At 39.1% G+C, this 12694-nt stretch overlaps 1 protein-coding gene across 1 annotated transcript in view; it reads left to right on the top strand.

Annotated features, from left to right (window-relative positions):
- The first annotated feature begins 424 nt into the window (after positions 1 to 424).
- The window catches only part of LOC146373241 (glycerophosphodiester phosphodiesterase domain-containing protein 5-like), a 45535-nt gene continuing 33265 nt past the window's right edge, over positions 425 to 12694 (top strand). Inside the window, exon 1 of the mRNA XM_084950816.1 lies at positions 425 to 682. The gene's annotated coding sequence lies outside the window, so the exon portion shown is untranslated. The remainder of the gene's footprint in view (positions 683 to 12694) is intronic.

Raw genomic sequence — 12694 nt, 5'->3', positions numbered from 1 at the left:
ACAGCAACCAAAACAGTAACATCAACCCATAAGATCATATTTTATTGCAGAGTAGTTAAATGAAATGCAATATCACAAAATAAAAGCTCAACAATGTAAATATTATACAAAACTCACGTGCTCAATTGAATTTAATAAACAGGTAAATAAAGGAGCCCAATAAGTGAACATCTAAATAAATTAGAATAAACAATTAAGTAAAACCGTGATATAATACAATAAAGTGGCTGTATAAAGACAAAAGCTCTATGTCCAAACAGGCCGATATTTATACTTGAACGAGCCTTAAAAATGCATTTATCAGGTATTTAAATGGTTGCGATTGATTTTCACTCAGGCGATTAGCTCCAAAGTGAGTAAAAAGCTCAGCACCTGTGTGGCGTTTACTGGAACAATGTGAACGTATCCATGGAGAGCGCTGTCGTGACGTAAGCAACAGGTTGAACGGAGCCCCTCGCGGACGCCCAGTGCCCGCACTTCTGTTGTTTCCCTGTCCGGAGCTCGCGCGGCATCATCATCAGCGGCACACGCGGAGCCGACTGCGTGCATGTGTGTGTGAGGCTGCGCTGCTGCACGAGACCACTGCAGCATTCGGCTGGTGCCTCAGAACCCATTTTAAAAACTAACGGCTCAAAACGAGACGGAGAAAACGGACAGCGGCGGGAAAACTGACGTCCTTCAGGTAGGAAAACCTTAATTTATTTGGGGTTTTTTTTTACACCGTCATTGGGATTTTACTGCGTTCTGTCATGTCTTGTCAGTACTGGTCACACACAGTGAATAACGGTTTTTATGTCACGAGCAGCGTCCGTGTAACAGCGACTTTATGTCCTGGCCAGCTGAACGATGTCGCGGTGATTGAGCACCGCACTAAATAGGCTGCTTGGTTCTTCTGTCTGCATAGTCCTTACATTGAAAGAGCGAAGAAGACCAGTCATAATATTTATAATTTAAGGTATCTATGACTGTGTACATCTAAGCTATGTTTTAATGGGTTTTAATTTCCCACCATGGACTGGGTGTTTCTTGTTCAGTAAGTTCTAGTTTTATTAATTAGAGTAAAACTGGGAACAATGTGGGCAAGAGTAGACCTTCATTTGACTTTAAGTTGTACAGATTATGCAGCACACTTTGTATTTCACGAGTTACAGTCACAAAAATGCATTTCGTTAGTGTGTTTTAGTCAATTTATTCACACATGTCCAGCAGAGACTGCAGGCGAGTCTGAACAGTGCTGTCACATATTAGTGGTTACCGTCAGTGTTGATCTTCAGCTGCTTTTCTTCAGTTTGATGGTTGATTTAGTGGCACATGTCGTGATTGATGCCTGTCAGGCTCTCTCATTGCTATCCCATAGTTCAATACAACTCAGTACAGTGGCAGATTCCATTTTTTCTTTGAGGACTAATATTTAAAGTTGAAATTAAAGCCTAACAGGTAGAAAAGAAGCTGACTGGTCAAAATAAGTTGTAAAAATCTATTTTTTTAGGACATGATTTATGCATCGATGATTTGCTATTAGAACACTCTGGTTAAAGATTTTCACTTATGACTGCAAATCTTTTAACTGTGACTGCAGATGTGTCATGAGGACATTTTGAAATGTCACAGGATGATTGAAGATTTGTTTTTCCAGTCGTTTCGTCCTGTACCAGCAGCCTGCACTACAAAGCACCTTCAGCATACCCAGGATGTGTTTCAGATATCTCACTCTGACATCAGCAGTCAGGCTAAACAGTCACACGAAGGTAGGTATCAACTCAGGGTTTATCAATCTAGCTGCGAGCGTGTTCACATCAAAGAGGCGGCGTTGGCAGCATCTGACCAATTACAAACATCAGTGGGTACACAGGAAGCGATGCGGCTGATTCATAAAGGTAAACTGGAATATTAGACACATATGAAGAGGTTAAACTCACAATACAGATGAAAGCAACACAGCTGCTGCAGAATAAGCAACAGTGTGAGAGAGGAAATGTTTATTATCAGAGCTGCATGAATGTGTGTGCTTTCAGGGCTTTGGCCAGTATGACTGGAAAGGACTTACCATATTAATAAAGTCTAGCCAATTTGAAGCCAGTAAGGAAATGCAGCAGAACTGCTGATTGTGTAAATTGATACTCATCAGTGTTACGGCTCTGTCATTAACACACAAACAAAACTGAGAGATTACATTAAAATGATGTTTAGATGCGTGTAGGACAGCTTTGTTTCAGCTGCTGCACCAGTGGTGTTAATGGTCTGAGAGCGGGCATATAAATGTTAAATAAAGTGGTTTCTAATAATCAGTTTCTTGTTGATGCTTTTCTCACTGAAGACTTTAGATGATATTGAAAAACTGATATTGAAAGACTTCAGACCCGCATCCAGCTTCTTCTGGGAATATTGGTGCTATTTTCCAGGGGATTGATCGGTCTGTAGGAGTTGGTTTCGTACCTTCTGGTCTCTTACCCAGAGCGTTATCTGTGTCAGAGTGGGTTAGGTCTGCAGCATAAGTTGCCGTGGTGAACTAGGATCTTAAACCTGAAAAGCCAGGGTTAAACCTGTACTTGCTTCAATAAGCACCTTATCGTACTCCGTGGTCAGGCCTCAGGTGTGTGCACTCTGTGGTTGTTTGTGTATCATATAAAGATTTGTTCTATCATCTCTTATTGCTTTGTGAAAATATAAGAAGCAAAGGGTCGCGTCCTCTTAACACTACTGAAGAGAGAAATATTAGCCTCTGTTTCTCTCTCAGGCGTCTGCAGGTTGAAGTGAGGATCCTGCCTGAAGCCATCTCATACTCGGAGTGTCTGGGGAGTAAAATTGGCCTCCATCAATGCTCATCCCACTCTGACCTTTCAGCTTGATATTTCTGTACGGGTTTGTGCTGTTTTATCGCAGATTTCTTTTAAGCAGCATACAAAGCTTTAATACTGAAATTTTAAGCAGTTTTTCAGTTATACAGTTGGAATTAGAAGTTCCCCCTGTGCATTGTGTTTTTTTATGAGGTAATGTGGTGCTTGCTGCAGTGTTATTACTTTAATTTTCAGTACACTTTAATCAGATGGGTTTTATTACAGCTGATGAATATTCCCACAGCATAGCAGTAAAAGCAATTTAAAAACATTGTGATATCTTTTTCTCACTGAAGGTGTTGGGTGGACGTGGTGATCATTCTCTCAGCAAAATGTGTAACAGATACGATGGTCCGTGTTTTTTAATGTGAAACTAACACTGCTGGACCAGCACAGCTCTTAACCTTTTTTAAATAAATCTACTTTTTTTCCAGCTTATATTCGTGTTTTATCAAAGTTCAACACATATTTACTGTTGCCCATCCAAACATTCATCAGGAATTGTTGAATTTCTGTCTTTGACAGATGCACCAATGAGTGCTCTACATGAGCTTTCATACACGCATTAAACAAACTGGGCTTCCTGTACAGATCGGTGAGTGGATAGGACTTTCTATAACAGGAAGATGTAAATGTGAGGTGGAAGATGGAGGGTGCTGTAATAGGGCTGGGCCATATCATACCGTTCACAGTAATACCGGTATAATGTTGGGCAACGATAAGAAAATTAAATATCGTGATAGAATATGGGTAAAACACGCATGCGCAGTGCCTTTGTTTTCATACACACATGGCGGCAAAAGCATGGCGGCAACGGAGAATGAGAAGGGAGAAAGCGGATCGTTGAATGAAACGGATGAACCGGAATTGGTTTGTAAAAATGCTGCAACTTCAGTGGTGTGGAACTGGTTTAGCTTTCGTCCGTCAGATACACAACAAAGCACTATTTTTGGTAGAGCATGCTAGCGGGCCGTCGTTATTACCGTGTTTTTTGGAAAATACGGCACACTTAAAATCAATCCTTTGATTTTTCTGAAAATCGACAGTGCCCCTTATAATCGCGTGTGCCTTATGTATGAACTCTGGTTGTGTTTACTGACCTCGAAACGATTTTATGTGGTACAAATCTGCCAAATGTTTTAGCACGACTTTGCTGAGCTACGAAGCCGCACCGCTCGATGGATTGTCGGAGCATTACGGCTATCGTAGGCAGGAGCCTCGCGGAGTGATACGTACTGTGCTTCAACATAATATTACCATATTGTGTGTGTATAACCTCTTTTTAAGTTTTGTGGATATTATACATGGTTATGCTGAGGATATGTCGGCCAGTTTCCACTGGAAATACTTTTTGGTTAAACTGTCAGCAAGGAATTTGCATTTTCACTGTTAAATTTTTATATAACTTTAATGCACATAAAAAAAACAGCTGCTTGTTAAGTGAAAATACATTGATGTGTTGGGTTTTTTTGCACTAATAAAGTTGTGGAGTTGTAAAGTGTTTTGTCTAGTGTCAATTATATCGTCAGTTATATTGTTATCGCAAATTTTCAAATGTATATCATGATAAATATTTTTGGTCATATCGCCCTGCTCTATCCTGTAGTATTTTGATGTAGAAGATGATAATCTGCAGGCACTCAACCCAGAGTGTGTGTTTAACCACACTCTGGCAAGCATGCAGGTACTAACATCCAAAAAAGAAAGCTTAATGATGACATTAATGTTACTCAAAATATTTGCTCTAGAATAATTTCTGCAATTTTAACCACAAATTTTTGACTGTAAAGCTTTGACAGCAGAAGCCTGATGGTTGTAGCTGTTGCTGTTGAGCTGTGCTGTGATGGTGTTTGGACAATGAGTGAACAGCTGATTGTGCTGGATACAGAGGGCTGCTTTGTCTTAGCTGTACAGTCTCTCCTGCTCACTCATCTGCTGAGCTACAGTGTCTTCTTTTTCTGTGTGGCACACACAGAGGCTTTAAAGATTGATATACTGTATTTGTGCAGCTTTACTGTTGACATTTTGGTTTTTTGGTGCTTATTTTATTATGTTTAGTATGTTTTTGTCTGAATTTGCTATGTACTAGTTAAAAACAAAACTGGCAAAAGTATACAAAAGAAATGGAAACATTTATGTGAAATCTGGCAGATTAACAAGAAAAACACATTTATGAAAATGGAAAATTACACAAAAAAACCCTGACATTTACAAGCCAACTTGCAAATTTACAAGGAAATTTACAGAGTTGAGAAAACATGACGAATATATGAGAGGAAAAAAATATTTTGTCTTGTAAAATTGCCAGTTTTTCTCCTAAATTTCCATCTGAGGGCTTTACTTTTTTTTTCTCCATTTTTAGCCCCTTGAATTCTTTTCCTTAAATTTCCCTAATACAATATTGTAAAATTTTTAACTTTACATAAAATAAATATTACATAAAAAAACACCTGAGTTATAGGGGTGAGCCTCAAAACTATGTCATGGTATTTCAAAACAGTTTATGATAATGATATTTCTGATGGTATATAAAAAAAAATATTGAATGACGTTTTATGGATGCTCGCGGGCAGTAGCATGTGTAAGTGTACGAAAAGCATTTTCCTTCTTTTCCGATGAGCTACTGTCACTGATGACACACTTCCTAATTTGAGGTGTGAATCGAGGTGCCAGCAGCAGCGCTGTAGTGCAGTAGTATTGACACAGCATTATATCCAGTAACACAGCATAAGTCAAATGTAAGCACAAAAGCAGCCTAGTTGGTGTTTTCCCAGGAACGTTTCTGTATAAAATAACTCCTTTAAACGCTTCAGTTCAACAATAACAAAAGTATGTTCACTTTGTAACACTTCAGGAGTTGCACAGCACTGTCACATAATAAAACCTGGGATGTTGTGTCTTGGGTTGAGCTTTTTAATCAGCTGCTTAGAGCCCTGCTTTTCCACCATGTGACCACATTGGTAATTTGCACACAGTTTGGTCCTCCTGTTATATGAAGTGCACTTAGCAAAGCTCAGTGGACTTATTTGTTACCCTTCGGGTCACACATCGCCAGCTGCTTGTATCTCCTCCATCGTTGGCTGGTTTTAGTCTGTGTTGTGCTTTTTCATCCCCAAGTGGTGAAACAGCAGAAACTGTTTTCTTACATTTTTTTTTATTTTTTTTTTATCTTTTATCAATTTGTAGGTGCTGAATTGTCATTAGAGGCTCATGCGGCCCTTGCTGTCAGACATACTTGGGCTTGTCTTGTTGTGCGCACTTTGGAACATGAATACATGCCATTGCTATAGCAACAATATTTTATTAAGTCAGTGTTATCGCAGAAGATATCATGGAAGGGCACAGCCCTACTAAAGCACCAACTGCTGTACAGAGACATAAAACAGCCTTTTTCTTTCACATATTTGAAGTGTCAGTCACAGGCTGCGTGAGAGAAATCAGGAAGGAAGGAAGGAAATGAAAATCTAGAAAGAACAAGATGTGCAGATGTTTCTATCAGGAACATGTTGACATTCACCTCCACACTGTCTGCACATTTAGTCGCAATGTTTTTCCTCCACCTTTTCCTCCTCCTCCTCCAGTCTTGTGTGTTTTGCTGCATCATGTTTTACAGATGAAGTCACTCTACAGGCAGCCTTCAGCTCTGTGGATTCAGTATTCAGCTCTGTGATTGCATTTTTCATCCCCAGCAGGCCTCTCTTCGACTTTACCCCTAGTCTTGGACCACTTGCAGTCAGCTCTACTGCTGGGTGTCTCCAGCAAAAAGAGCTGTGCATTGGGACTGCTGTAACGCATTTGTTTACTCTTAGCCTGTGTCATTAAACAGGAACAACAAAAAGAAGACACGATTTCCTTGTTTGTCTTTTGTGAAACACTTTTTTAAATCTATTAAATATTCTTTTATTGCCAATATTTGAACTAATGGCAATATAGTTTAAACATTTTGTCTCTTGGGTGTCTCTAGCAGCTGTCAACTGATTTATATGTCAGAAACTTAAATTGTATTTCCTTATGCCTGCATGTGAATGCTTTAGCTCAGTGAGTAAAGTTATTAGCTTAGAAATGAAGTCTACAAATCACTACGTTAACAAATGACTAGCCCCCAGCACAGCTGTTTGGACAGCCAGATGCTACATATGGTACCAAGATATTTGTCAGTGTTTGTGGGTAATCTGACATTAGCCAGGAGAAAGCGAGGTTTGTCTAATGAAACCTGTCAGAGAAAACAGGAGTTTGACCTGGCTAATAATTAGTTTCAAGTTTCATGTTACATTACTCACACGAATACAGTTGCACTGAAAACCCACAAATATGTGCCCCTATCTGCCAACAAGATGAGGACGACAAACAGAAATGTTACAATAACATTTTCAGAAGCTATTATGACGTTTTGCAATTTTTCTCAATTTTTCCGACTGCCTTTGAAGAGCATCACTAAGCTTGTCTTCCATTTCCGATGGTCAGCAGCATCACAAAACTCCCAGCTTTTGTAACTAAAGTAACAAATAAAAAATCCAAATATACCATAGTCTGACAAAGAACTTTAACTCGTGCAAAAACAGATTTCGTGTTGTCACTTCGGTATCTGAGTTTGCATGACCGGAATGGAAACGCAGATTCCAAAAGTAAATACACAGCCTTTACTTGCAAGAATACAAAAGTTCATAGAAGAAGGAAGCTAAATAAATTTCAGGCAGAGAGCGCACAAGAAGACAAACAAACGTTGACAAAGACTAAAGGGAAGAACATGGCTGTAAATACACAAACACAAGGTAATCAAAAGATCGCACACAGGAGAACACAGCTCAAACTAATCAATACATTAACTTCTGGGAACTAAAACTAATAGAAAAGCACAAGAGACCAAATAAAACAGGAACTAAAGTAACAGGGGTGCAGGAAACTGTCACGGTCCTGGGTCGGTGACCCAGTGTTTTGAGTTTCTTGTGTCTCTGAGTTTTTGTATTATGCTCTTAGTTCTTTGTTGCCCCAGTTTATTCTATAGTCTAGCGTCTTAGTTTGGCTTTCTTGTATTCTGTTTAGTTTTCTGAGTATTTAGTAGCTGCCCTCTGTCTCTTTGTTGTTGTTCTGTGTTTCTTAGTTGCTCTGTCTCCCCTAGTCAAGTCTGCGTCTGTGCTACTTCCTGTTTTACTTTGAAGGTCTGTGTCTCATGTGAGTGTATCCTACTTTACTTCCTTGTCTCGTCAGTTCTGATTTCCCCCAGCTGTGCTCTCCTTCTGTGTCTCATTCCCCTCGTTATTTCCCAGTGTATTTAAGCCCTGTGTTTCTCTTTGTCAGTGTCGCGATCTCCCTCATGCTGTGTGTTTCTCCCTGTGGCTCCTTGTGTGTTTTGTTAGATTCTTCTCAGTTTAGGTTTTGTAGACGTTCTTTGTTCAGCAATAAAAGCTGCCATTTTGAGTTCAATCCCGTTTCTAGTGAGTTTGCGTTTGGGTCCAATTCCTGCCTGCACACAGCCGAAACATGACAGAAACACACACAAACAAAGACTTCACTGGTATCTTATTAAATTCAGTTAAAATTATGGATTTTGTTAAGGATACTCAACCAAATACAAAGAAAACTCAGAGAATCAAATATAAATAAAATCCACAAACACTAACCAAAAACTAGAATTCTAGAAGAATAAAACATCATAATACAAAAATAATGTAAATGAAAAGAAATCCAAATCAATCTAACATTCCTCAGTAAACAGTAAATAAAACCAAAGCAAAGTCTCTAAAAACATACAAATACATAAAACTCATTAGAACATATGATTCTCAACAATAATACCAAAATACACAAAAGCTCTGAATGATATAACGTAAGGTATCAAAACAACAAAGTCACAGAGCGTGACAGCCACCTCGTTGCATAGACTTTGTATGCAATCGCCTCTTCCTGAAAACTAAACTTCAAATCAACCTACAGGAGGTTCATGCACTCCAAAGCACGATTGGTTGGTTTACATTTAGTTAACACAATGATCCCGGGCAATTACACTTAACAGAGGTGTTTATATCTTCCTGGTATTTCTGGCTATATAGTAAACAAAACTGGGTTTACAGAAAATTAACCACATTGGTGATTTTCACGTCAGTGGGCAACAAAATATTTTCTATGCAGGAAAAATCCCAACAATATTGACTTCAGTTCAGCAGCTGTTTTATTAATACAAGTGGTTCTGTGGTTTTCTGATAATCTCAGCTCTGACCTGCTTTACATTTCCACTTCTAATATTCCCTAAAGGGACCACTGAAGTTTAGCCTGATGCATATTAACGCCCTGAAATCACAGTTGTTTGTTTACAGGAGCAACAAGCATTAACTGTCTGGTTTAGAGGGCACTTCAGATTAAACAGAAGATCCATGCTGTGTTTTTTATCTAATAACTCTTTGTTCTCAGTAATGCAATGCATGCTTTTTAAATAATATATCAGGTTAGTTTATAATCGTTTCATTTTTGATTCAGCTCACACAATATATTCCTCAGTGTTTTGGTGCCCCAGGTAGGTTATGATTTGTCCCCATTAACCATTTGCCCCACCTGTGGCACCTCCAATCAAAGACACATGGCTCAAGTCGCTGCATTAAATTACGTTTGGCACTGGAAAGGAAATCCAAACATCATGGCTCACTGGTTTCACTGCATTCATCCTCATCTGTTAGAGCATGCCTCCTGTGAATAGGCTACATATTTCCAGTGTTACCAGAGGTAATAATGTGATTTTTGGGAGCAGCCAAAAATCTGGTCAGATGTATTGACGGCAAGCAGCAAAGTGAAATACAACAGATTACTAACCTCTTTAGTAATCTGAGGTTGCTTTATCCAGCAACCTCAGTTCCCCACATGATCTTGAGATTAACCGATATATGCACTCCACTCTAGCAAACCTACTTTGGTGTCAAAGATGCTACTTAAATGCTAAATTATTATTGATAAATTATTCTTGGGTACCCAAGTCTTTCTCACATAGCTGTTATATTGATGCTCAGGGAACCGTCTGAGCAGGAGAGTTGCTTTAACATTAAAATGTATCTTTACATTTTGAAGAAACTAAAAAGAGACACAAGGACGCAAACCTGCCAGGACTAAGGTTTGCAGGATTGCTGAGAAAATTATACAGACCCACATGTATTAGCACTGGAGCACATTTGACACAATTGATATGTGGGAAAAAAAGTTGGCACTTAATGACTGTTTGCAAGTTATGATGCCTACATTTGCATGTGGCAAAAATGGTCAGAAACAAGCGCCAAGCTTGATATTCATAGATATTCATGTTATCATCATTGACCAGGACATGTCCTTCAACGCACATATTAAACAAATATGTAAGACTGCTTTCTTCCATTTGCGCAACATCTCTAAAATTAGAAATATCCTGTCTCAGAGTGACGCTGAAAAACTAGTTCATGCATTTATTACTTCCAGGCTGGACTACTGTAATTATTATTAGGATGTCCAAAAAACTCACTGAAAAGCCTTCAGCTAATCCAAAATGCTGCAGCAAGAGTACTGACAGGGACTAGAAGGAGAGAGCATATTTCTCCTGTTTTGGCTTCCCTTCATTGGCTTCCTGTTAAATCCAGAATTGAATTCAAAATCCTGCTCCTCACATACAAGGTCTTAAATAATCAGGCCCCATCTTATCTTAATGACCTTGTAGTACCATATCACCCTATTAGAGCACTTCGCTCTCGCTCTGCAGGCCTACTTGTTGTTCCTAGAGTATTTAAAAGTAGAATGGGAGGCAGAGCCTTCAGTTTTCAGGCCCCTCTTCTGTGGAACCAGCTTCCAGTTTGGATTCGGGAGACAGAAACTATCTCTACTTTTAAGATTAGGCTTAAAACTTTCCTTTTTGCTAAAGCATATAGTTAGGGCTGGACCAGGTGACCCTGAATCCTCCCTTAGTTATGCTGCAATAGACGTAGGCTGCCGGGGGATTCCCATGATGCATTGAGTTTTTCCTTTCCAGTCACCTTTCTCACTCACTATGTATTAATAGACCTCTCTGCATTGAATCATATCTGTTATTAACCTCTGTCTCTCTTCCACAGCATGTCTTTTATCCTGTCTTCCTTCTCTCACCCCAACCGGTCGCAGCAGATGGCCGCCCCTCCCTGAGCCTGGTTCTGCCGGAGGTTTCTTCCTGTTAAAAGGGAGTTTTTCCTTCCCACTGTCGCCAAAGTGCTTGCTCATAGGGGGTCATATGATTGTTGGGTTTTTCTCTGTATCTATGAAGCGCCTTGAGGCGACTTTTGTTGTGATTTGGCGCTATATAAATAAAATTGAATTGAATTGAATTGAATCATCATTTTATGGGGTAAACTCCTACAATCACTGATTATTTTTCTAGGGTCAGTATCAGTTTTTTTGGAACACCTCAGAGGTAAATACTCTGGATTGCACTCAGCAGCTGGAAACAACAAAACAATCAGTACGACACAATGACTGTGTGTCAGCATAATGCCAATACTAATGAAGCTGTAAGTAAAAACCTCTCTAATGGAAAACAAAGCTGTGACTCTAATAAATGTCCTGGTGTCATAGTAAATCTACACACAGCTGCAAAACATTTAAATACGCATATTAAATTATTTTAGCAGCATACTATCCACAGAGTAAATTTGTTATTGATCACACTTTAGATAAATTTAGACTCTTGTGTACAACATGAGAGCAATTGTTAGAAGTCTATTAAGTACAAGTAAGAAGGTCCTTGAGTGATAACTTTGTCCTTTGTTTGCCCTAAATATCAGGCCTTTGGTCTCAGCAGAGGAGAAGGCCGACCTTGTTTGCTAAACTCTTTCAATGATTTGTCCTTTTGGGAAACTGGAGCAGTTTTTTTTATTTTTATGTTTTGAACACTCGTGTAAATCATAAGAATGCTTCCTGATGTTTTTCTGGGTCAGTAGGATCTGCTGTAACGGCAAGGTTTATATATAATTAATAAGTCCTTATTTAATCATGTGCAATGTTGATGATGACGTATAGTTTCTACTGGTGGTGCTTTGCAAAGGTTCTCTGTAGTAACAAAATGTGTGTTGATTGAATGTGATTTGTATACGTTATGGTCACTTTAAAAATGCTTTTTATTATGTGTTTAAAATATCATGAGAAAATCATGGTTAGATATCCTGAGATGATGTGTTCTAGGTTTTCCAGCTAATTGGAAAACCATTAGGTGTAAAAATTTAGGCTATAGTGAAAAATGCGCACCAGAATTTCTTCTCAAGTCACTGGTTTTCTGCAGTTCATTGCTGCTGATTTGGTCTAAGGCCTGCTGGTAAACACCTGCTGCTTAAACTGTATTATTATAACATCCACATCAGTTTCCTAAGCCATCTTCATCCTTAACGTTAAAGCATTTCTTCATCATTAACATCATTAACCTGGGCACACACTATGCATTTTTTTTTTGGGGGGGGGGGGTTCAGTCGCGTTATTCAGCTCCAGCTCAAAAGCTCAAACTGTACGACTGAATGGCAGGGGTTAGAAGTTTGTAGGTCACGATGCATGTTCTCACACTACAGGGAGTGCAGAATTATTAGGCAAATGAGTATTTTGTCCACATCATCCTCTTCATGCATGTTGTCTTACTCCAAGCTGTATAGGCTCGAAAGCCTACTACCAATTAAGCATATTAGGTGATGTGCATCTCTGTAATGAGAAGGGGTGTGGTCTAATGACATCAACACCCTATATCAGGTGTGCATAATTATTAGGCAACGTCCTTTCCTTTGGCAAAATGGGTCAAAAGAAGGACTTGACAGGCTCAGAAAAGTCAAAAATAGTGAGATATCTTGCAGAGGGATGCAGCAGTCTCAAAATTGCAAAGCTTCTGAAGCGTG

The sequence above is a fragment of the Perissodus microlepis genome, chromosome 14, assembly GCF_051167445.1.
Source record: "Perissodus microlepis isolate ML-2025 ecotype Zambia chromosome 14, ASM5116744v1, whole genome shotgun sequence".
NCBI classification, from domain to species: Eukaryota; Metazoa; Chordata; class Actinopteri; order Cichliformes; family Cichlidae; genus Perissodus; species Perissodus microlepis.
This window is presented reverse-complemented; position numbering and strand designations above follow the sequence as displayed.